The sequence below is a fragment of the Chiloscyllium punctatum genome, chromosome 17 (assembly GCF_047496795.1).
Source record: "Chiloscyllium punctatum isolate Juve2018m chromosome 17, sChiPun1.3, whole genome shotgun sequence".
In the NCBI taxonomy this organism is placed as follows: Eukaryota; Metazoa; Chordata; class Chondrichthyes; order Orectolobiformes; family Hemiscylliidae; genus Chiloscyllium; species Chiloscyllium punctatum.
This window is the reverse complement of record NC_092755.1, coordinates 40422738-40449780: the sequence shown is the minus strand read 5'-3', so window position 1 is coordinate 40449780 and position 27043 is coordinate 40422738. Positions and strand designations below refer to the sequence as shown.

General features: G+C 44.9%; 1 long non-coding RNA gene across 1 annotated transcript; it reads left to right on the top strand.

Moving 5' to 3' along the window:
• The first annotated feature begins 85 nt into the window (after positions 1 to 85).
• Positions 86 to 26335, top strand: LOC140487674 (uncharacterized). The gene is made up of 4 exons (XR_011962859.1): positions 86 to 151; positions 5120 to 5234; positions 14338 to 14471; positions 26077 to 26335. It is a non-coding gene; the product is annotated as an uncharacterized lncRNA (long non-coding RNA).
• Positions 26336 to 27043: the final 708 nt, after the last annotated feature.

Below are 27043 nucleotides of genomic sequence, written 5' to 3'. Positions count from 1 at the left end.
AGAGTCAGCATGGATTTATGAAGGGGAAATCATGCTTGACTAATCTTCTTGAATTTTTTGAGGATGTAATTCGGAAGATGGACGAGGGAGATCCAGTGGATGTAGTGTACCTGGACTTTCAGAAAGCTTTTGATAAAGTCCCACACAAGAGGTTAGTGAGTAAAATTAGGGCGCACGGTATTGGGGGCAAAGTACTAGATTGGATAGAGAATTAGTTGGCTAATAGGAAACAAAGGGTAGTGATTAACGGCTCCATTTCGGAATGGCAGGCAGTGACCAGTGGGGTACCGCAGGGATCCGTGCTGGGACCGCAGCTTTTTACAATATATGTAAATGATATAGAAGATGGTATCAGCAATAACGTTAGCAAATTTGCTGATGATACAAAGCTGGGTGGTAGGGTGAAATGTGATGAGGATGTTAGGAGATTACAGGGTGACCTGGACAAGTTAGGTGAGTGGGCAGATGCATGGCAGATGCAGTTTAATGTGGATAAATGTCTGGTTATCCACTTTGGTGGCAAGAACAGGAAGGCAGATTACTACCTCAATGGTATCAAATTAGGTAAAGGGGCTGTACAGAGATATCTGGGTGTTCTTGTCCACCAGTCAATGAAGGCAAGCATGCAGGTACAGCAGGTCAGGAAGAAGGCTAATAGCATGCTGGCCTTCATAACAAGAGGAATTGAGTATAGAAGCAAAGAGGTGCTTCTTCAGCTGTACAGGGCCCTGGTGAGACCACACCTGCAGTACTGTGTACAGTTCTGGTCTCCAAATTTGAGGAAAGACATTCTGGCTATTGAGGGAGTGCAGCGTAGGTTCACGAGGTCAATTCCTAGAATAGCAGAATTGCCTTACATGGAAAGACTGAAGCGACTGGGCTTGTATACCCTTGAGTTTAGAAGACTGAGAGGGGATCTGATTGAATCGTATAGGATTATGAAAGGACTGGACACTCTGGCAGGAGGGAACATATTTCCGCTGATGGGGGAGTGCCGAACCAGAGGACACAACTTAAAAATACGGGGTAGACCATTTAGGACAGAGATGAGGAGAAACTACTTCACCCAGAGAGTGGTGGCTGTGTGGAATGCTCTGCCCCAGAGGGCAGTGGAGGCCCAGTCTCTGGATTCATATAAGAAAGAATTGGATAGAGCGCTTAAAGATAGTGGAGGCAAGGGTTATGGAGATAAGGCTGGAACAGGATACTGATTGGGAATGATCAGCCATGATCATATTGAATGGCGGTGCAGGCTCGAAGGGCTGAATGGCCTACTCCTGCATCTATTGTCTATTGTCTAAAGCCACAATGTTGTGCTGCAGCTCTATACAGTCCTGTTTAGATCCCAATTAGAATATTGTGTTCAGTTTTGATCCCTTCATTACAGGAAGGATGTGGAAGCTTTAGAGAGGGTAAAGAGGAGATTTACCAGGATGCTACCTGGTCTGGAGAGCATGTCTTATGAAGAAAGGTTGAGGGAGCTAAGGCTTTTCTCATTGGAATGAAGAAGATTGTGTTGTGATTTGGTAGAGGTGAACAAGATGGTGTGAGGCAAAGATAGAGTGAACAGTGAGAGACCTCTTTATCCCATGGCATACATGGTACAAGGGGGCATAATTGTAAGGTGATTGGAGAATGGGTAAGGGGAGATTTCACATGTAGGTTATCCACACACAGAGTGGTGGGTGGGTGGAACGGGACATTTTAACAGACTCTTGGATAGGCACATGGATGGTAGCAAAGTGAAGGGTATTATGTAAGTTAGTTTGATCTTACAGTCGGGTAAAAGATGGGCATGGCATCATGGCCGAAGGGTCTTGTGCTGTACTGTTCTGTATTCTACGTTCTGTATGGTAAACTGGGTAATAAGCTCAGATCAATGTAAAAGGATATGGCATTCAGGAGCAGCTAGTCAACTGGATACAAAATTGGGCTTGATGGTAGGAGACAGAGGGTGATGGGAGACATGTTGCCTTTCCGACTGGAGACATGTGACCAGCGGTGAAGTGGGTCCCCTGTTGTTTGTCATTTGGATAAATGGTTTGGATGGAAATATTGATTTTGTGGTAAGTTAGTTTTTTGAGTGACACTGAAATTGTTGGAAAAGTGGACAGTGAAGAAAGTTATCTATGATACAACAGGATGAACAGTACTGCTGGGATAGTGGGCTGAAGAATGGCAGATAGAGTTTAGTTAGATAAACGTGAGGTGTTCCATTTTGGTGAAACAAACCAGGGTGGGACCTATACAGTTAATGTTCGGGCCCTGGGTAGTGTTGTCAGTCAGTGACCCAGGGATGCAGGTAAACAGTTCTTTGTAAGTGGTGTCACAGGTAGACAGGCTGGTGAAGCAGGAGTTTGGGATGGTTACCTTCTTTGGGCAGAGCATTGAGAGTAGAAGTTGGGATGTCATGTTGTGGCTGTACAGGACATTGGTGAGGCCACCATAAAAGCATTGTTGACCAGTAGGAAGTACTCATCTGGTTCAGTTACGTCCTTTAGAGAAGAACATCTGACATTCTAACCTGGTCTGGCCTGCACGTGACTCCTGACCCACAGCAATATGGCTGACTGTGCGTTACTCTGGGTAATTAGCAGTGGGGCAAAGAATGTTGGTCCAATCAGTGACATCTTCATCCCATGAATGAATAAATAAAAATACATATATCCCTCCCTACCTCTGCAAACCCCTCCAGCTGCAGCAATCTGTACTGGCTTTGTAATATCGTTCAGACCCTGACCCCTCTCCGTAACACTCTCTCCACCTCCAGCACCTTCAGCTCTCCCGGTTCCTTTTGTGACATCAAACCTTGACAATTATTCCCTCTTCCATCTGACCTCCTCCTGCGAGCAGACCCTTTGCAATCCTTTTAAAACTTACTCCCAAAACATTCTCTCACTTCTGGATTTTAAGTAATTTTTGGTGATCCTCTGAGCCCAATAATCTAATATGATCCTTTTTACTTGAGTGAGGGACCGATGGGGATTTCTTGCTGAGGATTTGTCTGTTTCAATGGAATGTCCTTTTGTTGAGTGTTTTACAGTGTTCCTTCAAACGTTTTCCACTGTTCATTGACAGGCACATATTTCAGTCTGTTTCGCCTATTTACCTTGATCAGTTCTCCTCTCAAACTCATGTAATTGGCTATTTTTGTTTCTAGTTGTAGCTTGTCCTTTCTGTGATTCAGTTTAAAACTTTATATTTCTTTAAACTGCACTTTATCACAATTTCACAGAGGATCTCTCCAGGTTAAATTACTCATTCACGAAGTTTCATCACACAATGGTCGCTCTGAGATAGTTATGTCCCTAGCCAGTTGCACAATGTGTTATTCTAAGAAACACTGAAAACTAATTCTCTGAACTCCTCTTCCAATGTCACTCTTGCCACTGTGACTGTCCCACATTTTGTGAATATTGATGTTTTCCAAAATTATCACAATGGCTTTGTTAAAAAATTCCAATGAGTTCCTGTGTAATGCAGTGATGAGCAACTGAATGCTGTTCAGTGGCTAAAACTGTTCTGCTGCTTGTGTCCTTGGCAAGTAGTAGCCAGAATTTACATTCAGACTGATTCTACTTCATGATCTGAGGCCAAATGCTTTCTCTGTGATGCCTTTCTTATCCATTATTGTTAGTGTTACTCATTTTGCCTGAGTTTCCAAAAGGTTGTGATCCATTGAATATTTATGTCCACCTTCTGTTCACCCTGTAACCATATCTCTGGTGTCTAAACCTCTTTTACCTCAGTGTCACAAATCCATCTGCCTTATTGATAAGACTTCGTCCATTCCAAAAAAAATCATAATTTACTCTTTCCCACAATTTCCTGTCACAAACCTATTCACTGATGTACAGTTTTAGTTAATCGCTTTCAGCCACATCCCCATACTCTTCCGATGCTTCACCTTTTCTCTTTGAGTTTGCAAAGCTCCTTTCACCTGGACCCTGTCCCTGCATCCTCTCTGTCAGTTTAAAGCCCAGTCCATAAACCTACTGACATGATTGGCCAGGACACTGGTCCCAGCGCGGTTTTAGTGGGGCCATCCTATTGGATTTTTTTATAAATCAGGTAAGGGAGGTGGGTGTCTCTGGCTGACCAGCCTTTATTGCCCAGCCCTAGCTGCCCGTGAGCTGAGTAGCTTGCTTGGCCATTTTAGAGGGTAATTGAGAAGCAAACACTTTGCTGTGGGGATGTCGTGCCACGTGAGGTATCTGGGTACCACGTGAGGATGATCCGATCTCGTTGTCGAAAGGGCAATTGGGTGGCACGGTAGCTCAGTGATTAGCACTCCTGCCTCACAGCACCAGGATCCCAGGTTCGATTCTAGCTGTGGGCGACTGTGTGGAGTTTGCACCTTCTCCCCGTGTCTGCGTGAATTGCCTCCGACTGCTCCGGTTTCCTCCCACAGTCCAAAGACGCGCAGGTCAGGCAAATTGGCCATGCTAAATTGCCCATAATGTTAGGTGTATTAGGTCGAGGGAGATGGGTCTGAGTGGGTTACTCTTTGGAGGGATGGTGTGGACTGGTTGGGTCGAAAGGCCTGTTTCCACACTGTAGGGAATCTAATCTCAGGGATTGTGATTTTTGTACATCAGCAATAGTTTCATATTTGTTTATAGATTGTAAATTGCTATTTTTAAAATTATTGATTTTAAATTCCACCATATCTTATGATGGGATTCAAACCTGCCTCCCCTGAACATTAGCTGAGGTTTTGGACAAATACCCTAACAATAATGTTAACTAGGCCATCACTTCACCTGCTCACTGGTTGCTCATCCCTGAGCACTGACACATGAAGCTAAACCCATTCTTCCAACATGATTGTGTGATCCTGAAGTCTTCCTGCACTCTGGTGATATCACTCAGTCTCTCTCCATGTGGTATCCCTCACTGTGTGGGTCTAATTGCTGCCTCTGTCAGCATCTCTCACTCTTGCAGCTACTCCAGATCCTGAGCTAACAGAATTCTCCACTCCAGAGAGACGCAACAGCATAGGCCAGGGATGGTGTTTGGGATTTTCCAGATATCTGTGGGGCTCATTTCCATTCTCCTTGTGTAACCCTCACTGCATCAGTCTAATTTCCCATTCTGTCTATCTCTCTAACTCCTGTAGGAAGTTAACTTCCCAACTGCTGTGTGTCTCATCCATCACCTCATTGAAGATGGTTGGTCAGCCAGAGAAACAAAGGGAAGGGAGATCTGGAGCCTTCAATAAATCCTGCAGTGAGGTAAGATCACTCATAGTGCACAGAGCAGAGAGCAATGAGAGGGCTCCAAACATCGCGAACAAGACATGACACAGATACAGTGCTGGATGGGGAGCACAGTATAGACACACCCCATGCTCAATCACCATATCTACTTTAACTTATGTTGCAGTGAGACAGCATCGGGAGTTCATACTTATCAATCTAGTCCTGTGCTGTCTTAGTGAGCATCAGTACAACAGAGGGGAGAGTAGGCCTTAAACGAGAGGTTGTGAATGCTGCCTGGGATCTTTCTGTTCTGTGTTCTCCCTCCAACACTGTACTAAGACTCACTACTCTGCAACACTGTATCTGTGGCATGGCTTGTGCACCAGTATCTTCAGTCATTTTTAACTCCTACAGTAGTCTCTGTCCCTGTAACCTCCTCCCTTCCCGATAGTCCCTCCACATATTTGAAATATCCTGCATTCCAGACTACCATCCCTATCACTGTATCTTGCTTCAGTGTCTACAACATGCCTTATTTTGGTACACTAATCCTCTTTAACTGGATACAGAGTGATACAGCACGGAAACAGAACCTGTGGTCCATCTCCTCAATGCTGCCCATGTTACCTAAACTGAATGAGTCTCATTTGCCTGCATTTGGCCCTTAGCTCTTCAAACCTTCTCCTCTCCATGTACCTGCCCAAATGTCTTTTCCATGCTGTAATTGTTCTTGTTTGTCCCATGTGCCTGAGGCAGTCTGTTCCATCTATGCACCATCCTCTCTGGATAATGATCCCCCTCAGCTCCCTCTTTAAATCCTTGCTCTCTCACCTCCCGTTTATACCCTCTAGTTTTGGACTCACCTACCCTTGGTTATTCACCATTTTTAGAGTCACCCTGTGGCCTCCTCTGCCCAAGGGAAATATTTAGGACAATGTTACAAATATCTCCAACGTATGTAACAAAGTGCTGGCCAATGTCGGCAAATGTGCCAAATGTCGCTCTCCCCACCCTGTCCACCTGTGATGCCACTTCCGAGGAACAATGTAACTTGCACCCCCTGGTCTCTCTCTCTCTCTCTCTCTCTCTCTCTTTCTCTCTCTCTCTGTTCAACAACCCTGGCCAGAGCCCTTCCATTAACTGTATTAGTCCTCCCTGACTTGTCTTAACAATATCCAACACCTGAATTAAACTCCATCTTTCATTCCTTGGCCCACTGGCCCAGTTGGTCAAGATCCCCTTTGATAACCGTATTTACTGCCCACCATTTATTTGATCATCAACAAACTTTCGCACAATCACTCCTATATTTTCAACCAAATCGTTTATGTAGATGATGCACATCAGTGGACCCAGCCCTGATCCTTTCTTCAATAATGGAATCAAACCATATTCTTGTCATAGAGCCATATAGCATGGAAACTGACCCTTCAGTTGATACTCACCATAATCTAAAACTAAACTCTTCCCAGCTGCCTGTTGCTGGCCCATATCACTCCAACCCTTCCCTATTCACCTGTTTATCCAAATATCTTTTAAACGTTGTAACTGTACCCACATCAACCCCTTTCTCAGGAAGTTCATTCCACACTCAAACCACCTTCTGTGTAGCAAATTGCCAAATATCATTTTTTTGAACATCTCTCTCCTCTAACTTTAAATGTGGCCCCTCCTCTTGAGACTCCCCCATGCTGAGGAAAAGGCAACTACCATTAAATTGATCTGTAAATCACTTTTTTTTCAATAAACCTTTATAGCATCACATCTCAACCTCCAGGCTCCAGTGAAAAAAGACTCAGCCTATCCAGCCATTTTTCAGAACTCAAGCCTTCCAAACCCAGCAATATCCTGGTAAATCTCTTCTGAATGCCCTGCAGCTTAATAATATCCTCCCTGTTAACTGGGCGACCAGAACTGGACAGAGTATTGCAGAACAGGCCTCACAAATGTCTGTGCAATCTCAACATGACGTCCCAAATCCTCCACTCAATGGACTGAGCAATAGTCAGGCATGCCAAGCAATGCCTTATCCATCCTGTGATGCAAACTTCAAGGATTATGTACCTGAACCCAGAGGTCCCTCTGCTCTAAAACACTAACCGAAGCCTTAACATAAATTGGATAAGCTCTACCCTTGTCTGTTTTACAAAATGCATTACCTCGTATTTATTCAGATTGAATTCCATCTCTAGTTTTTTAGCCCATTCACTCCCTTCATCAAGATCCCTTTGTAATCTCAGAAAACATCCTTCACTGTCCATGATGCCACCCTCCAGCCTGCCAGCCCATCACACATGGTTGTCAGTAGTACACATACCTTTGCTAGGGGCTCCACAATTTCTTCCCGAGCATGCCACAGTGTCCCTGTGATGCACTTAATCAGGTTCTGGAACTTGCCATAGCTTTGTGTTTTAAAACCTCCAGCACCACCTCTTTTATAACATGCACTCTTTTCAAGTCATAGAGATGTACAGCATAGAAACAGACACTTCAGTCACCAACTCGTCCAGGCATACCAGAAGATCTAAATAAATCCATTCCCTTTTCCAGCATTTGGCCCATATGCATCTACACCCTTACTATTCAGATGCCCATCCAGATACGTTTTACATGTTGTAATTGTATCAGTCTCCGTTACTTTCTCTTTCAGCTCATTCCATACACACATCACCATGTGTATGAAGAAGCTGTCCCTTCAGTCCCTCTGGAAACCATTCACCTCTAACCTTAAACCTATGCCCTCTAGTTTTGGACTCCCCAACTTCTGGGAAAAGGCCTTGAATGCTTACCCTATCTATACCGCTCATGTTTATATAAACCTCTGTAAGGTCATCCCTCAGTCTCCGATTCTCCAGTGACAGTAACCCCAGCTTATTTAGCAACAACCCGGGCAATATCTTGTTAATCTTTTCTGAGCCCTTTCAAGTTTCACAACGTCCTTCCTGTAGCAGAGAGACTGGAATTGCAGAGAACTCCAATTGTGGTCTAATGTATTACTCTTGTTCCCTGAGTTCCCCAGTCTTTCTCCACAGTAAGTTCTGGAGTGAAATAATTGTTTAGGATCTTAGCAAATATCCTGTAGTTCCACATATCGATGGCCTCATTGATCTTTAATGGACACTATTTTGTCCTGAGTTACTTATGCACTCTTAATATACTGATACAATCACTTTTGGATTCCCCTTTCCATCTCTGCTGAGGCTATTTCATTTAGCCTTTCTCCATTCCTGCTTTCTACTCAAAGTCTATTCCTACAGCCCCTGTATATCCTCAGGGATTCCCTTGATGCAGCCCCCTTTTTCTTGACCAGACCCTCAATAGACAGCCAGTGGTTCCGAATGCTGCCAGCATTGATCTGCACACAAACAGGAAAATGCTGGTGCTGATCGATCAGTTTATCTCACTTTTAAAATATTCTCACTTGCCAAACTTCCCTTTCCCTGTAAATAATTCACTTCCCCAATCACATTTTAAAAGTTCCTGGCTAATACGATCAAGATTGGTCAGGCTCCATTTTATAACTTGCACTTGTGGACCAGGCCTGTCCTTTTCCAAAGCTGTTTGCAAACTACTAGAACTGTGGTCACTTTGGCAAAATGCTTTCCCACTCACATTTCAGTCCCTTTCCCTACCTTAGTTCCCAAGTGGAGGTCAGGTTTTGCCCCTTTCTATTTTCAGGTCATTTACATATTGATTGGGAGTTTTCTGGAACACAATTACCAAATTCCTCCCTTGCAAACACTGAACACTGGCTGTCCCAGTCAAGGTTTGGAAAGTTTAAAAACCCTACCATAACAGCCCTATTATTATGGTTGATATTTAAGATGTCCCGACATATTTGTTCCTCAGTCTGCCACAGATTATTCAGGGTCAGTAGTCCGATCGTATCAAAGTGATGACCCATTCTTATTTCTCTGTTCCACTAACATAGCTTCACTGGGCGATCCTACAGGAATATCTTCTCTAATTACTGCTGTGATGATCCATGCAATCAAAACCCACCACCACACGTCCTCTCTTGCCTCCCCTGCGATGCTTCCTGTAGCATATCCACCTTGAAACAATGCCAGTCCTGCCCCTCCATCAGCTGTGTTTCTGTAATAACTATAATATCCCAGTCCCATGTTCCAATCCACGCCTTGAGTTCATCTTCCTTAGCTGTCTGGCCCCTTGCATTGAAATAAATGCAGTTTAATCATCAGTTTTCCCCCATTCCCTGCTATGTTCTTGCCTGCCTTGTCTGCTGAAATTGCTGTCTTTAACTCGTGTACCAGCCTCAATCTTCTTTCTGGCCTTACATTTATTTAAGGTCCAACACCCTGCCAGACAAGGTTATATCCTCTCAAACAGCTCTAGCAATTCACTCCACCAGGATATGGGTCTCTCTCCAGTTCCCTGCCTTTCCCACCTGTCAACCTGTGCTGACACCTTCAGGGATCTATGGACTTATCCACCAAGGTCCCTGTATTTCCCAGTACTCATGGTCCTACCGTTCATTATGTCTGTACTTCACTTATCGTACCTCCCACAAAGGATTCCCTCACTTCAATCAGAACTAAACTGCTTAGATTATCATCCAATCGACATCGGACTGCAGACGGAGACCAGCCTCCTCACTGTGAACAACACCCTCACCTTTATGTCATCTGCAAACTGACTAATGATACCTTCTGCTTTCACATCCAAGTTAAGATGTCTGGAGGCTGAAGAGATTGGGGAGGCACTGAATGAATACTTTTCGTCAGTATTCACTCAGGAACAGGACATTGTTGTCGATATGAATACTGAGGTACGAATAAGTAGAATGGATGGCTTTGAGATATGTAGAGAAGAGGTGTTGGAAATTCTGGCAAGGGTGAAAATAGATAAGTCCCCTGGGTCTGATGGCATTTATCCTAGGATTCTCTGGGAAGCAAGGGAGAAGATTGCAGAGCCATTGGCCTTGATTTTTGTGTCCTCTTTGTCTACAGGAGTAGTGCCAGAGGACTGGAGGCTAGCAAACGTGGTTCCCTTGTTCAAGAAGGGGAGTAGGGATAATCCTAGTAACTATAGGCCAGTGAATCTCACTTCTGTTGTGGGCAAAGTCTTAGAGAGAATTGTAAGGGATAGGATTTATGCACATCTGGATAAGAATGATGTGATCAAGGATAGTCAGCATGGTTTTGTGAAGGGCAGGCCGTGCCTCACAAACCTTATTGAATTCTTTGAGAAGGTGACTAAGGAGGTAGATGAGGGGAAAGCGGTAGATGTGGTATATATGGATTTTAGTAAGGCGTTTGATAAGGTCCCCCATGGTAGGCTACTGCAGAAAATACAGAGATATGGCATTGAGGGTGAGTTGGAGGTTTGGATTAGGAATTGGCTCTCTGGAAGAAGACAGAGGGTAGTAGTTGATGGCAAAGGTTCATCTTGGAGTGCCGTCACTAGCGGTGTTCCGCAAGGATCTGTTTTGGGACCATTGCTGTTTGTCATTTTTATAAATCACCTGGAGGAAGGGTTAGAAGGTTGGGTGAGCAAGTTTGCGGATGATACGAAAGTCTGAGGAGTTGTAGACAGTGAGGAAGGATATGGCAGGTTACAGCGGGATATAGAGAAGCTGCAGAGCTGGGCAGAAAGGTGGCAAATGGAGTTCAATGTAGCTAAGCGTGAAGTGATTCACTTTGGTAAGAGTAATAAAAAGATGGATTACTAGGCTAATGGTCGGATACTTGGTAGTGTGGAAGAGCAGAGGGATCTTGGTGTCCATGTACACAGATCTCTGAAAGTTGCCACCCAGGTAAATAGTGCAGTGAAGAAGGCATATGGCGTACTGGCTTTTATTGGTAGAGGAATTGAGTTCCGGAGTCCTGAGGTCATGCTGCAGTTGTATAAGACTCTGGTGCGGCCGCATCTGGAATATTGTGTGCAGTTTTGGTCGCCATACTATAGGAAGGATGTGGAGGCACTGGAACGGGTGCAGAGGAAGTTTACCAGGATGTTGCCTGGTATGGTAGGAAGATCCTATGATGAAAGGCTGAGGCACTTGGGGTTGTTTTCATTGGAGAAAAGAAGGTTTAGGGGTGATTTGATAGAGGTGTACAAGATGATTGGGGGTTAGATAGGGTTGACAGTGAGAACCTTTTTCCACGTATGGAGTCAACTATTACAAGGGGGCATAGCTTTAAATTAAGGGGGGGTAGATATAGGACTGATGTTAGGGGTAGGTTCTTCACTCAGCGAGTCGTAAGTTCATGGAATGCCCTGCCAGTAGCAGTAGTGGACTCTCCCTCTTTATGGGTATTTAAGCGGGCATTGGATAGGTATATGGAGGATAGTGGGTTAGTGTAGGTTAGGTGGGCTTTGATCGGCGCAACATCGAGGGCCGAAGGGCCTGTACTGCGCTGTATTCTTCTATGTTCTATGTTCTATGTTCTATTATTAATGTTCAATGGTTCCTGCACAGATCCCTGTGGTACACCCGGTGGTGAAAATATTCTATCCACCAATTTTGCAACCAATTTGCCAACTTGCCTTGGAACCCAGTCCTTTTGGACCAGCCTTCCATGTTGGATCTTGTTTAAGGACTTAGTCAAGTCCGTGTAAACCACATCATCTGCACTGCCTTCATCAATATACTTAAGAACCATTTCAAAAAAAAAACTGAACTGAATTCGTCAGACAGTATCTCCCTCTGCCAAATCCGTGATGACTAAACCGAGTTGATCCTTATGTTTGCAAGTGTTGATTCATCCTCACAATTGTTTCCAATAATTTCCCTCTCCCTGTTGTCAGACTATCTGCTGTGTAATTACCTGGCCTATCCCTGCTGCCCTTCTTGAACAAAGGAACCAAAATAGCGATCCTCCAGTCATTCAGCACTTCACCTGTGGCCAGCCAAGTATTAAATATATCCACCAGGGCCCCAGCAATCTCTGGGTAATTAGCATAGGGTCACAGAATGCTGGTACAGGCAGTGACACCCACATCCCATGAAAGAATAAATAAAAATACATATGTCCCTCCTTACCTCTGACACACCTCACAGCTGCAGAAATCCTCACTAGCTTTGTAACACCGTTCAGACCCTGACCACTCTCTGTAACACTCTCACCACCTCCAGCACCTTCACCTCTCCCTGTTCCTATCGTGTCATGAAACCCTGACAATGATTCCCCTTCCCACTGCTCTCCCCCTGCTAGCAGACCCTTTACAATCCCTTCAAAACTTACTCCTAAAACACACTCTCATTTCAGGATTTTAATTACTTTGTGGTGATATTCTCAGCCTGATAATCTAATATGATCCATTTTGTCCTGAGTGAGGGACCGGGTGGGGATTTTTTGCTGAGGTTTGGTCTGTTTCAGTGGAATGACCTTTTGAGTGTTTTACACTGTTCCTTCAAATGTTTTCCACTGTTCATATACAGGCGCATGTTTCAGTCTGTTCAGCCTGTTTACCTTGGTCAGTTCTCCTCTCAAACTCATGTAATTGTCTATTTTTGTTTCTAGTTGTAGCTTGTCCTTTCTGTGATTCACTTTAAAACTTTATATTTCTTTAAACTGCACTTTATTACAATTTCCCAGAGGAGCTCTCCAAGTGACATTACTCATTCACGAAGTGTCATCACACAACTGTTGCTCTACAATAGTTATGTCCCTCGCCAGTTGCACAATGTGTTAATCAAAGAAACACTGAAAAATATTATCTGTACTCCTCTTCCATTATCACTGTTGTCAGTGTGATTGTCCCAGATTATGCGAATACTGACGTTTCACTAAATTTTCACAGTGCCTTTTTAAAAAATTCCATTGAATTTCTGCTTATTGCGGTGATGGGCAATGAAATATTGTTCGGTGGTTTAAAACTGTTCTGCTGCTTGTGTCCCTGGCAAATAATAGCCAGAATTTACATTCAGACTGACTCTACTTCATGATCTGAGACCAAATGTTTTCTCTGTAATGCCTTTCTTAACCATTATTGGTAGCATCGTCCATTTTGCCTGAGTTTCCGCAAGGTTGTGAACTATTGAATATTTATGTTCCACCTTTTGTTCACCCTGTAACCACAATTCCCTGGTGATAAATCTCTTTTATCTCTGTGTCACAAATCCATCTACCTTGATGCAGAAACTTTGTCCATTAAAATAAAACATAATTTACTCTTTCCCACAATTTCCTGTCACAGATCGATTTGCTGATCTACAGTTTTAGTTAAACTTTGTCCCATCCTGTTCCTTCCTGTTGTCTTCGGTCACATTCCCATGCTGCTCTGATGCTTCACGTTTTCTCTTTGGATTTTGAGAGCTCCTTTCACCTGAACCCTGTCCCTGCATCCTCTCTGTCAGTTTAAAGCCCTGTTCATAAACCGACTGACGTGATTGGCCAGGACACTGGTCCCAGCACGGTTCCAGTGGAACAATCTGAATGGATTTTAAAAAAATCAGGTATGAGATGTGGGTGTCTCTGGCTGACTAGCCTTTATTGCCCATCCCTTGCTGCCCTTGAGCTAAGCAGCTGGCTCGCCCATTTCACAGGGTAATTGAGAGGCAAACACTTTGCTGTGGGTATGTCGTGCAGACCACATGAGAGTCAACTGTTGTCTTTCTCTGAAGGTCAAGTGTTTGGATTTTTATCAATACTTATTTATGGATTGTTAATTCCAATTTTTAAAAAAGTATATTCATTTAAAATTCCACCATTTCAAATGGTGGTATTCAAACCTGCCTCCCCTGAACATTAGCTGAGATTTGGGATATATGCTGTAGCAATAATACCATTAGGCCATCACTTCGCCTGCTCACTGGTTGCTCATTCCTGACCAGTTATACCAGTGCATCATGAAGCAAAACCCGTTTCTCCGACACAATTGTGCGATCCTGCCATCTTCCTGCACTCTAGTGCTATCACTCAGTCTCTCTCCATGTGGTATCCCTCACTATGAGGGTCTAATTGCTGCCTCTGTCAGCGCCTCTCACTTTTGCATCTACTACAGATCCTGAGCCAACAGAATTCTCCACTCTAGAGTAACGCAGCAGCACTAGCCATAGATGGAGACTGGGATTTTCCAGATCTCTGTGGAACTCAGTGACATTCTCCACATGTCACCCTGACTTCATCAGTCTAATTTCCCATTCTGTCTATCTCTCTGTCTCCTGTAGGTACTAGGAAGTTCCTGACTCAATAGACTTCCCAACTGCTGGGTGTATCGTCCATCGCCACATTGAAGATGGTCGGTCAGCCAGAGAGACAAAGGGAAGGGAGATCTGGAGTCTTCAATAAATCCTGCAGTGAGGTAAGATCACTGAGTGCACAGGGCAGAGAGCAATGAGAGGGCTCCAAACATCAGCTAACAAGACATAACATGGATATAGAGCCGGAGGGGGAGCACAGTACAGACATACCCAGGCTCAGTCACTACCCAACTGTAAGTTTTGTTGTACTAAGTTGGCACCGAGGGTGTCACTGTTATAAATCCAGGCCTGTACTGTCTTCGCGAGCATCTGTACAACAGAGGGGAAAGCAGGCTTCCCATGAGTGGGTTCTAATGCTGACTGGGAACTTTCTGTATTGTGCTGTCCCTCCAACACTGTACCTCTGTCACATCTTGTGGACCAAATATCTGACATTTACCACATATCTGTTACTCAAATTCCTGCTGACTGCTGAGGGCCTGTAGTACAGTCATATCAAACTGACCACACATTCTCATTTCTCAATTGCACTATTACAGCTTCACTGAGTGATCGCCAGGAATATCTTCTCTCAATTCTGCAGCGATGTTTTCACTGATCAAAACATCCACTCCTTTTCTTCCTCCTCCTCCTCAAATGCCTCTCCTTCTCTTCTTCCTGTAGCATCTGTACCCCAGAACATTAAGTTGCTTGGCCTATCCTTCCCTCAGCTGTACCTCTGTAATTCCTGTGATATCCCAGTCCCATGTTCCTATCCATGCCGTGCATTCATCTGCCTTTCCTGTCAGGCATTTTATATCAAAGTGAATGCAGCTTAATACATCAGTTTTCCCTCATCGCCTGCTGTGCTCTTCCCTGCATTGTCAATTGAAATGACTCTTTTGAAATTCTGATCCAGCCTCAACCTTCAGACTGTAGCCTGAGACCGTCCCCCTCACTGTGGACAACACCCTCACCTTTCATGTCATCTGCAAACCTACTAATGATACCTTCTGCTTTCACATCCAACTCATTAATGTACATAATAAACAGCAACAGTTGCTGCACAGATCCCTGTGGTACACCCACTGGGCAAAGGCTTTTCACAAAACCAATCCTCCACCAATTTTGGATCCAATTTGCCAACTTGCTTTGGATCCCATGGGCTCTTCCCTTCAGGATGAGCCCTCCATGTGGGACCTTGTCAAAGACCTTAATGAACTCCATGGAACCCACATCATCTGCGGTGCCCTCATCAATATTTTTAATTGTAATTTCAAAGAAAAATTAGCTGAATTCATCAGACAGGATCTTCTCCAACAAATCCGTACTGAGTATCCCTAATCGATCCCTACCTTTCCAATTATTGATTCAAATTGACCCTCACAATTGTTTCCAATAATTTCCCTCACACTGATGTTGGGCTATACACTCTAAATACCTGGCCTATCCCTGCTGCCCTTCTTGAATTTCACCTGTGGCCAGTAAAGTATTAAATTTCTCTGCCAGAGCCCCAGCAATCTGCTCCCTTACCTTCCACAGCAGCCTGAGATACATTTCATTGGGCACTGGGGATTTCTCTACCTTTTATGCCTGTGAAAACATTTAATACTTCCTTCTTATTGACCTTAACATGTTCTGGGACCACACCATTCCACTTAAATCCCCGGCTACAATGTCTTTCTCCTGTGTGAATACAGATGGGAAGTATTCATTGAAGACCTCCCCTATATTTACCCGTGACTAACGCATCTGAAACTATGGGCAATTTTGCGTGGGCAATTCACCTAACCTGTTCATCTTTGGATTTTGGGAGGAAACCGGAGCACCCGGAGGAATCCCACGCTGTTTGGTAAGAAGTTAAAAAGCAAGACCTCAGGGGGAGGGATCTCCCGATTACTCCCAATACCGTGTGCCAGTGAGGATAGAAATAGAAAGATAGGCCAGATGGATATGTGATTGAGGAGCTGCTGTAGTGGGCAGGCTTGTGAGTTCTTCGATCATTGGGACCTCTTCTGGGGTAGAGGTGTCAGGTTGAACTTGAAGCAGAGGGGCACCAGCATCCCTGTGGGGTGATTTGTTCACGTTACCCGGGAGGGTGTAAACTAGTTTGGCAGGGGGTAGGGACTCTGAATAAGAGAGGGACCATCGACTTGTCAGGGGAAAATACATCAGCCATCAAGAACAAGTTTCCTATTCAGGATATCCAGGGACACAGTCAAGGCAGGGAAAAGACTTCTGGTTTAAAGGACATTTATTTCAACTCACGAGGCCTGACTGGTAAGGCAGATGGGCTCAGAGCATGGATTAGCTCTGGGGACTGGGATATTATAGCCATATCAGAAACATGGCTGAGAGAAGAGCAGGACTGGCAGGTCAGTGTTCCAGGATAAAGAAACTACAGGAGTGATAGAAGGGCAAGTATGTGAGGGGGTGAAGAGAAAAATTTGTCCTTTTGATAAGGGAAGACATAGCCACAGTGTTCAGAGAGGATACTCTTAAGTGGTCATCAAATGAGGTCACATGATTAGAAGTTAGATTGAAGGCGGGGGGGGGGTGACGTATTTGTTGGGACTGTATTGTAGACTGTTGTAGATCCAACAGATACCAGAGGAGCAGATGTATAGAGAGATTGCAGATAACTATAGGAATAATAGAGGAGTGCAGGCTGGAGATCTTAATATTCCCTGAATTGACTGGACCAGCCAGAGTATAAAAGACCTGGAAGGAGGGCAATTTTTCAAATGTGTCCAAGGAAGGTTCCTAAATCAATATGCAGAGGGCCCTACTCTACTCAGGCGGGTGCAATACTGGACCTCCCCTCAGAAAACGTGGTCGGGCAAGTGACTGAACTGTCATTCAGAGAGCACTTTGGGTCCAGTGCCCACAACTGTCTTCATTTTAACATAGTTATGGAAAAAAGATCAGCAGGTCCACAGATTGAAGAGGAATACTGGAACAGTGCCAGGTTTGGGGCCAGTAGGCAGGATCTGGCCAGCGTCAATGCTGTGAATTTAAAATTGCACAACGCCCAGTTATAATCCAACTCGCTTTGGAAGCACTAGTGATCACTGTAACAGATGAAAGGCTGAAACTAAATTTGTTTGATATTATATTCCATGACACTGCCATCCTGTTGCTATAAATTCTGTACCTTAGGATTGTGCTCCACAACCACCTGATGAAGAAACAGTGTTCTGAAAGCTAGTGCTTTCAAATAAACCGGTTGGACTGGAACCGAGTGTTGGGTGATTTTTAACTTTGTACGTCCCCAGTCCAACACCGGCACCTCCATATTATGATTCTAATCGATTGGGTGAGTCTGTTTGAAGGAAAAGGAACAACTGGCAAATGGGAGGCTGTTCAAAGTGTGATATCAAGAATCCAGGACCAGTATGCCCCATTGGGGTGAAGGGAAAAGCTGGCAGGGTTAGGGATCCTTGGCTGATGAGGGATAATAAGGCTCTGGTCTTGAAAGGAAGACTACATGCATTGGGTTTAAGCTTTCAGTATCTACATAAACTCTTCTATTCTTAAAGACTTGATCAATCTATGGAGACCCCACAATCCTCTCAGTCTCTGTAATACTCCCAATCTGCAGAGTCATTCTAATGCCTGTGACTCTTCCGATCCAGTTCCTACAAGACCCTCAATCTATGTGATATCTTCCCGTTGCCAGCACCCACCCTGTTAATGTAAGCTCCTCCAGTGTCTCCAAAAATCTACTTATTCACATAATATTCTCCAGCTCTTGAATGTGTAAACATCACCCTCCCCTACAACTCTTCCCACTTTGACCAAACTGGAGGAGGTTACTAATGCTCCCTAATCTGTGAAACTGTCTCCAACCAAAATTGCTGTCTTTATCACTTGGAGAATCTGTCTGATTCCACACCCTCTTTATCTAAATAACCTGCAGAACCTAAGCCTTCCTGTATCTATAAACATCTTCAATCACGACTACCCTTCATATGTCTGTTTGTGGGTCTGTACAACCCATTTTATCTCTGTAATCTGCTCCATTCACCTGAACATTCCTGTCTGTGTAAAACACCCCATCCTACCAATGTTCTTATCCTTGTAAACTGATCCATCCCTCCCAACCTCCCCAGCTCCATGAAACCCCTGTAGGCCCTACAGCTCTCCACATTTCTGTAACCTCCTATGGCTCTATGCTCCTCCCTGTGAAACCACCACCAGTCCCCACAAACCTCTGTCTCTGTTACCTCATACAACCTTAGCAACGCTTCCTCTTTGTGTCTCTTCATTCAGACCCCATCCTCTCCAGCTTCCCGAAACCTCTTCCTGCCATCATAACCCTCGCTATTTAGATCTTAGAGTAGGGCAGCCCAGTACAAGCCCTTCGCCCTTGATATTGTGCTGACCTTTTATCCTGCTCTGAAGACTAAACTAACCTACATACCCTACATTTTGCTATAATCGCTGTGCCTATGCAAAAGTTGCTTAGATGTCCGTAATGTGTCTGAATCGACTACTACGGCTGGCAGTCCATTCCACGCACCCACCACACTCTGTGTAAATAACGTACCTCTGATATCTAAGCTAAATCTTTCGCCAATTAAATTAAAAATATGTCCCCTTGTGATCGCCATTTTGCCATGGGAAGTTGTCTCTGGTTATCCATGCGATCGATGCCTCTCATTACCTTGTATACATCTATCATGTCGCCATTCTTCCTTGTTCACTCCGATCTGAAAATCCGAGCTTCCACACCTACCTTCAATGGGCATGCCCTCCAGTCCAGGCAGCATCTTTCTAAGTATCCTCTGTCCTGTCATTATAGGAAGGATGTGGAAGCTTTAATGAGGTGAACAGAACTGTTCACAGTATTCCAAGTCTGGTGTAACTGGGGCTCTATAGAGCTGCAGCAAAACCCTGGATCTCTTAAACTCAAACCCCCGCTAATGAAAGCCAACACACCATACGCCTTCTTAACACCCTCTCAACTTGAGTCGTAACTTCAGGGACACACTGTTCGTGCACACTGCCTTTAACCATGAAAAGTTGTTTTTTCTGCAGAATCCTCCAACCTGAAACCAACCCTATCTTTGTAACTTCCTTCAGTCCCTACAACACTCATAAACTGTGAAACCTCCTCAAGTCCCTGTATTCCTAATACCTGCAAAATGCTTCAGGCCCTATATCCCTCACTAACTCTGTAGATGCCACAGGCCTCCAGTGCCCTTCTGGGGGACATTGCAGAGGAAGGAAGAGTTGTAGAGCCCGGGCCATGTTACAGAGGTAGGAAGGGCTGCAGAACCTGGATGATGGTACAAACATGGGAAGGGACGTGGGTCCTGTAGGAGTGTAGAGGGAGTGGGATTCATAGATCCTGCAAGATGGAACTAAGGATGGATTATGGAAACTGGTGGATGTTATGATTTGAACCACAGATCATTTTTGATTGGACCATTCAGCCCCTCTGAGTCAAAGAGATGTACAGCATGGAAACAGACCCTTCAGTCCAACCCATTCATGTTGACCAGATATCCCAACCCAATCTAGTCCCACCTACCAGCATCTGGCCCATATTCTTGCAAACCCTTCCTATTCATATACCCATCCAGATGCCTTTGTATCAGCCTCCACCACTTCCTCTGGCAGCTCATTCCATACACGTAGCACCCTCTGCGGGAAAAAGAATGCTCCGTAAGTCTTTTTTTATATCTTTCCCCTCTAACCATAAACCTCTGGCCTCCAGTTCTGGACTGCCACATTGAAGGGTAAAGACTTTGTCTCTTTACCCTCTCCATGCCCCTCATGATTTTATAAACCGCTATAAGGTCACCCCTCATAACTTTGTAAACCTCTATAAGATCACCCCTCAGCTTCGAGGCTCCGGGCAAAACAGCCGCAGCCTGTTCAACCTCTCTCTATAGCTCAACCCCTCCAATCCTGGCAACATCCTTGTAAATCTTTTCTGAACGCTTTCAAGTTTCACAACATCCTTCCGATAGGAAGGTCACCAGAATTGCACACAATATTCCAAAAGCGACCTAACCAATGTCCTGTACAGCCACAACATGATCTCCCAACTCCTGTACTCAATACCCTGACCAATAAGGGAAAGCATACCAAACGCCGCCTTCACTATCCTACCTATCTGCGACTCTGCTTTCAAGGAGCTATGAACCTGCACTCCAATTTCCCTGTGTTCAGCAACACTCTGTCAGGCCTTACAATTAAGTGAATAAGTCCAGCAAAGGTTTGCTTTTGCAAAATGCAGCACCTCGCATTTATCTGAATTAATCTCCACCTGCCATTTCTCAGCCAATTGGCCCATCTGATCAAGATCCCATTGTAATTGGATGTAACCCCTTTCACTGAAAACTACACCTCCAATTGTGTTGTCAACTGAACAGTTACAAACAATACCTCTTATGCTCACATCCAAATCATTGATGTAAACAATGCAAAGTATTGGACCCAGCACCGATCCTTGTGGCATTCCACTGGTCACAGGCCTTCAGTTTGAAAACCAACCCTCCCCCACCACCCTCTGTCTTCTACCTTTCAGCCAGTTCTGTACCAATTGGCTAGTTCTCCCTGTATTCCGTGAGATCTAACCTTGCTAACCAGTCTCCCATGGGGAACCTTGTTGAACGCATGACTGAAGTCCATATGGATCACATCCACTGCTCTGCTCTCATCAATCCTCTATGTTACTTCTTCAAAAATCTCAATCAAGTTTGAGAGACATGATTTCTCACTCACAAAGCAATGGTGACTATCCCTAATCAGTCCTTGTCTTTCCAAATACATGTATATCCTGTCCCTTACGATTCCCTCCAACAACTTGCCCACCGATGTCAGGCTCAACAGTCCAAAGTTTCCTGGATTTTCTTTACTGCCTTCCTTAAATAGTAGCAACACGATAGCCAACCTCCAGTCTCCTGGTTCTGATGTCCTGTTTCTCGAGATCTTTACCGGAATGGGTGAGCACAGCTTCAAATTGCCAGGCTGTGAGATGTGAATTCCGTAGTGAATCTATTTGCCCGTTCTGTCTGTGTGTCTGATACTGACCTGGTGGTGCTCTGGTAGAAAGCACTCTCCGTAACATCCAGATTTATGTTACTGACCAGAGCTCACCTCATCAAAGCCTTCATTTGGATTGTTCTTTATTTTAACATTTTTAAATGGCAGTTTTGTGAGATGCAGGAATTGAGGAGTTGTCATATTTGAAAGAATGAAACTTATGTCATTGACCCTGACCCATGCAATAGGGATTCGTGGATTCTGTTGTTCTCTGCAGACTATCACTCAGAGGATTGTATCACCAGGGAATCTGAGTGCAGATGGTTTTTGCCTGGTAGAGTGTGCATTTATCAGTTTATGTCGGCTAGGACACAATGTTTCTGGAAATGTAAAACTGTGTAAATACTTCACTGACTGGTTCAGGGGTGAGTGCACTGGGCCCTGAGCACCAGGAACTGGGAAACCTCATGCTGTTTGCATGTGGAGCTTGGCAACAGACTGGGTGAGAGCAGCTCCCTGAATAAATGACAGGTACGGAGCTTGGGATCCTCCTGCTGTGTTTGACCTTGTGCCATATCGTTATCTCCCTCTCATGAGTGAGCGTGACATGTTCTCCAGTCCTGACAATGTCCACTCCCTGTAAACCCTTCCAGCTGTTCAACATCTCCCTTCTCTCTCACTCCCTCCCTTCCAAACCTGGCCTTCGTCTCATATCTCCTGCAGTCACATACAACCTTGCTCTTTGTTATCGTATTGCTTTCCTTTGAGCTGTGTGGGAACAAACCTGAAGTAGGTTTGGGCCATTGGGAGAAAAAGACAACTCCCTCTTCTCCATCTTTGACAAACAGAGTCTTGTTGTCTGCCTCTCTCCCATAAGGAGAAGGAAGCATCCTTTCAGCATCCACCTGTCCATTCCCCTGAGGATCTGTACATTTTATTGAGGAAGAATGTCCTCCTGATGACCCTCAGTGGCACAGCACTGAAGTGGCATGTTTATGTTCTATAATTTTTGCGTTCTATACCTTTTGCTCTGTCCCACCATAATTCTGAAGCCTCCCCCAGTCTGGACAGTGCTCCAAACCACTAATTACTGAGAATTCTTTCACCCTCTATCTCCGTAAACTCCCCACATTCCTACAATCCTCCTTGTCTGTGAGAACCCCTCCAGCTTCTACAATCCAGCCAAATTATTGCATCTCCTCCAGCCCTCACCATCTCCGTATGCTCCAGTCACTACATTTCTCCATGCATCTGTTACCCCCTCAAGCCCCTCCAAATCTACCTATCTTTCTAAAGTCCAACAGTTCCAAAAACCATCTCTCTACATGGAACTTCCACCAGAGACCACTGGTCACTATATCTCTGTAATCACCTGCGCATCTCTCTATCTCTGTTCCCAGCTTCAGTCCCTATAACTCTACTTCCATGTAAAACAGCAGCAAGTCCCTGCAATCCTCCCGAACTGTGGAACCTCCAAAAGACCTTACAATTCTATCTCAGTCTCTAACTGCCTACAGTGATTTGAAACTTTGGCAATTAAAGCCAGAGAATCATAGAGATGTACAACATGGAAACAGGCCCTTCGGTCCAACTCGTCCTTGACAATCCAATCGCACCAATCAGCACCATGTCCATCTAAACCCTTCCTATTCATGTGCCCATCCAGATGCCTTTTAAGTGTTGTAATTGTACCAGCCTCCACCACTTCTTCTGGCAGCTCATTCCAAACACGTACCACCCCCTGTGTGAAAAAGTTGCTCCTTTGGTCTATTTTATATCTTTCCCCTCTCACCCTAAACCTATGTCCTCTAGTTCTGGATACCCAATCCCAGGGAAAATACTTTGCCTATTTACCCTATCCATGCCCCTCATGATTTTATAAACCTCTATAAGGTCACCTCTCAACCTCTGATGCTCCAGGGAAAGCAGCCCCACACCGTTCAGCCTCTCCCTGTAGCTCAAATCCTCCACCCATGGCAAAATCCTTTTAAATCTTTTCTGAACCCATTCAAGTTTCACAACATCCTTCCGATAGGAAGGAGACCAGAATTGTACACGGTATTCCAAAAGTAGCCTAACAATGTCCTGTACAGCCGCAATATGACCTCCCAACTCCTGTGCTCAATACTCTGACCAATAAAGGAATGCATACCAAGTGCCTTCTTTGCTCTCCTATCGACCTGTGACTCTACTTTCAAGGACCTCTGTATTTCATTTGAAAAATTGGATCAACCGATGGAGTAGCCTGAGGTCTTGTGGGTAAAACTAGTTCAGTCTAAGCTATTAGGCAGAGCCAGTGAGGTATTTGCAGCGCTGTCTCATGAGTGGTCAAGAGATTATGCACATGTCAAACAGGCTATTTTATGTGCTTATGGATTAGTACCAGAAGTGTAACGACAGTTGTTCAGAAACATAAAGAAGGAACCAGGACAGACTTATGTGGAGTTCTAAAGCACTAAACATATTAATCTTTCTGCAACATCTCCAGTCTCCATGCCCCTCCCCATCATGGTGAGCTGCTCCAACCCCCCACAGGCTTTCCTGCCTGTGTACACCATCAAGTTGATCCAATCCTTCTGATTTCTGTCGTGTCCTGCAGACGCGTTTTTGTGAATTCTGCCAATCACTAATACTCTCCCTCTCTATGTAAATACCTCCAGTCTTTACAATCCCCTTTACTTTGCAGCCCCCACCAGACCTGAAAGCCATCGCTATCTGTGAAATCTCCTTCAGGTCTATATCTTCCAACGTGCTGAAACCTGCTCTCACCATTGCAACCCCCATTATTTCCTAACGTTGTTGAGTCTCTAAAGCCATCCCTATCAGTTTAATCTACTCCACTGCATACAACACTCCCAGTTGTGTAATCTCTTCAATTCCTTCAGTTCCTATATACCTATGTATTGGTTTGACTGCTTTGTGGCCATTGTATTCTCATTTATATCTTCAAAAGGCTCTGCTCGCTGTAGCACATCCTATGCTCATAAGTGAATCTGGTCTCTCACAAGCCTCTCTATGACTCTCTCATCCAGTCTTTACAAGCTTCCCTATCCCTGTCGTAACTTGCAGCATGCACAGTACTCACTCTCTCTGAAATACATACCAGAGCATAAAATCATCTCTCCTTTCAAGTTTATTCAGTCCACAACTTCCTCCCTATCCCTGCAACATTCTCCAGTCTATACCATCTTCCATGTACTTGCAACATTCTCCAGTCCATACCACCCTCCCTTTCCCTGTAATATTTTCCAGTCCATACCATCCTCCCTATCACTGTGATATTCTCCAGATCCCACAACTGTTACTAAAAGTACCACATCCTGGAATCATGCGAATGTTTCTACACCCTGATCAGTGTAGTCCATGTAACGATCCACAACCCTATACACGTCCCTATCTCTGGATTCTAATCAAAGACACTTTATCTCTCTAACTTCCTTCAAACAATAAAATGTTTTCTCCTTGAACGTTTGCAACTCTGCTTAACCCTGCAACATCGTTGTACTCCCAAACATCTCTCCAGCTCTTGTGACCTCTATCCATCCCTTAAAGGCCCTCTCTCGGTGACATGCGCCATGCACTTGCAACAAGGCAGATGGAATGACAGCATTAACTGAAGGGGACAGATATGATCGAACTGTTATTGTCGAGATGTGGCTGCAGAATGACCATGACAGTAATGTGATTATTGAGGGATTGTAGGGATTTAGGCAGGATCAGTAAAAAAAAACCAAACAAGGTCCTGTTTTGTTGTGAAGAAAGGACGCAGTCAGTGGATTAGTGAGACAGCCAATTTAATCTGGGAATCAAAATATAGAGTCATGTTGAATGGACAACTTTCAAATAGCAAGGAAAATCTGGAAGATCAAATCACAATCCATGGAATCAATGGTCATTGGTAAGTTGGATACAATATTTTCTTGGTGATAGTAGACAGAGGCATGTGCAGTAGTGAATTTTTCATTGGATGTCTGTGGCCAATGATGTTTCACAAGGATCAGTGCTGCAATATCTGTGTGTAATTTATCTCTGTGAATAAGATGAAAAAGGTCAGCAGTTTGATTAGTAATTTTGCAGACTAACATTTGGAAAGGCATGTAATGATTAGGGATAGTTAGGGGAATTGTGGATAGTGAGGAAGACTGTTAAAGGTTGCAGCGGTGTGTAGATCAGCTGGAACGCTGGGCAGAGATGTGGCAAATCGAATTTCATCGGGACAGGTGTGAAGTGATACATGTACGAAGTCAAATGGAAGAGAGAAGTACACTAATTGACTAATTGGAAACATTGATAAAACAGGCGACATTGGATGCAAATCCGTAGCTCCCTGAAAATAACAACACAGCAGAATGTGGTTGCAAAGGAGGCGTATGGCTTGCTTCCTGTCATTGGTCACAGTATTGAGTACAGACGTTTGCATGTCATGTTGTGACTGAATGAAACTTCATTCGGCCATATTTGGTATGTTGTGTGTAGGTCTCATCGCCACACTATAGAAGGATGTGGAGGCTTTGGGGAGCATGCAACAGAGGGTTACCAGAATGTTGCCTGGATGAGAATGTGTTTACTGTAAGGAGTTTGGACACAGTTGGATTGTCTTGCGAGAGTATCGGCGGCTGAGGGGTGACCTGGTACAGATATATAGCATTAGGAGAGGCATGGATAGTGGACGAACTCTGGAGCAGAGTTTGATGACCTGAAGTCTGTGCTTTGATTATCTGTTCTTATCAGGACTGGTGTCGAGTTGCGAGTCAGAGTGCAGAGATCATCGCTGGATCGTGATTGGACGTTGGAGGATCGTTTGGTTGTGCTGTCCTGCTCTTGGTGGATCTTCATGCTGGCTTCAGCCTAACGCCAATTCAGGGACCAGCCAACCTCACAGCTACGGCCACAACAGCTGCCCGCAGCCCTGGGCAGGGGGTTCGAAACAGTCAGGGTGACTGTGAAGAAGATTGAGGATCGTACACCACTCGACCGCACCCTATTTATTGAAAAGGTACTGGTGGGATGCTGTGGGTTCGTCGCAGCGGACGTGTACTGCCTGCAGGATTTCCCTGGGGCAGGCTACTTTGATGTGACCTTCAGAAGCGTGAAGGTCTTTGAGGAGAAGGAAGGGGAGCCGCTGTTTTCCATCTTGTCGACGACCCCATTGTGTGTGCTTCCTGCACAGAGGAATCGGGTTGTTACAATCCATATGTACAACCCCTAGGTTCCAGCGGCTGATGTCCTGACCTTCCTGGGAAGGTACGTCCAAGTTGAGGGAGAAGCCATTGATGTGATCGACCCCTTTGGGATCTGGAGCAGTAAGCGGCAGGTCAGGGTAACTCTGAGGGCCGATGATAGTGGGAACATCCTCCACCCACCCTCGAGCTTCGCAATTGGAGGGAGCAGAGGCTACCTGACATATGCAGGGCAGTCGAAAGTGTGCCGAACCTGCGGGAAGTCGGGACACATTGCGGCGGATTGTCTAAGGACTGTCAGGAAGAAAAGAGCTGCAACCTGTGCGGAGAGGCGGGCCGCATGTATAAGACCTGCCCAAGGCGGGGGCGGGGGCGGGGGCGGGGGGGGGGTCCCACTTACGCACTGATGGCGGGAGGTAGCAATGTGAGACGTGGACCCCCAAAGACCAGTAAGGTCCACCCGGACAGCAGGGAAACGGAGTCTGGTGGCACCCAGAAAGAAGAACAGGCTGGAGTGG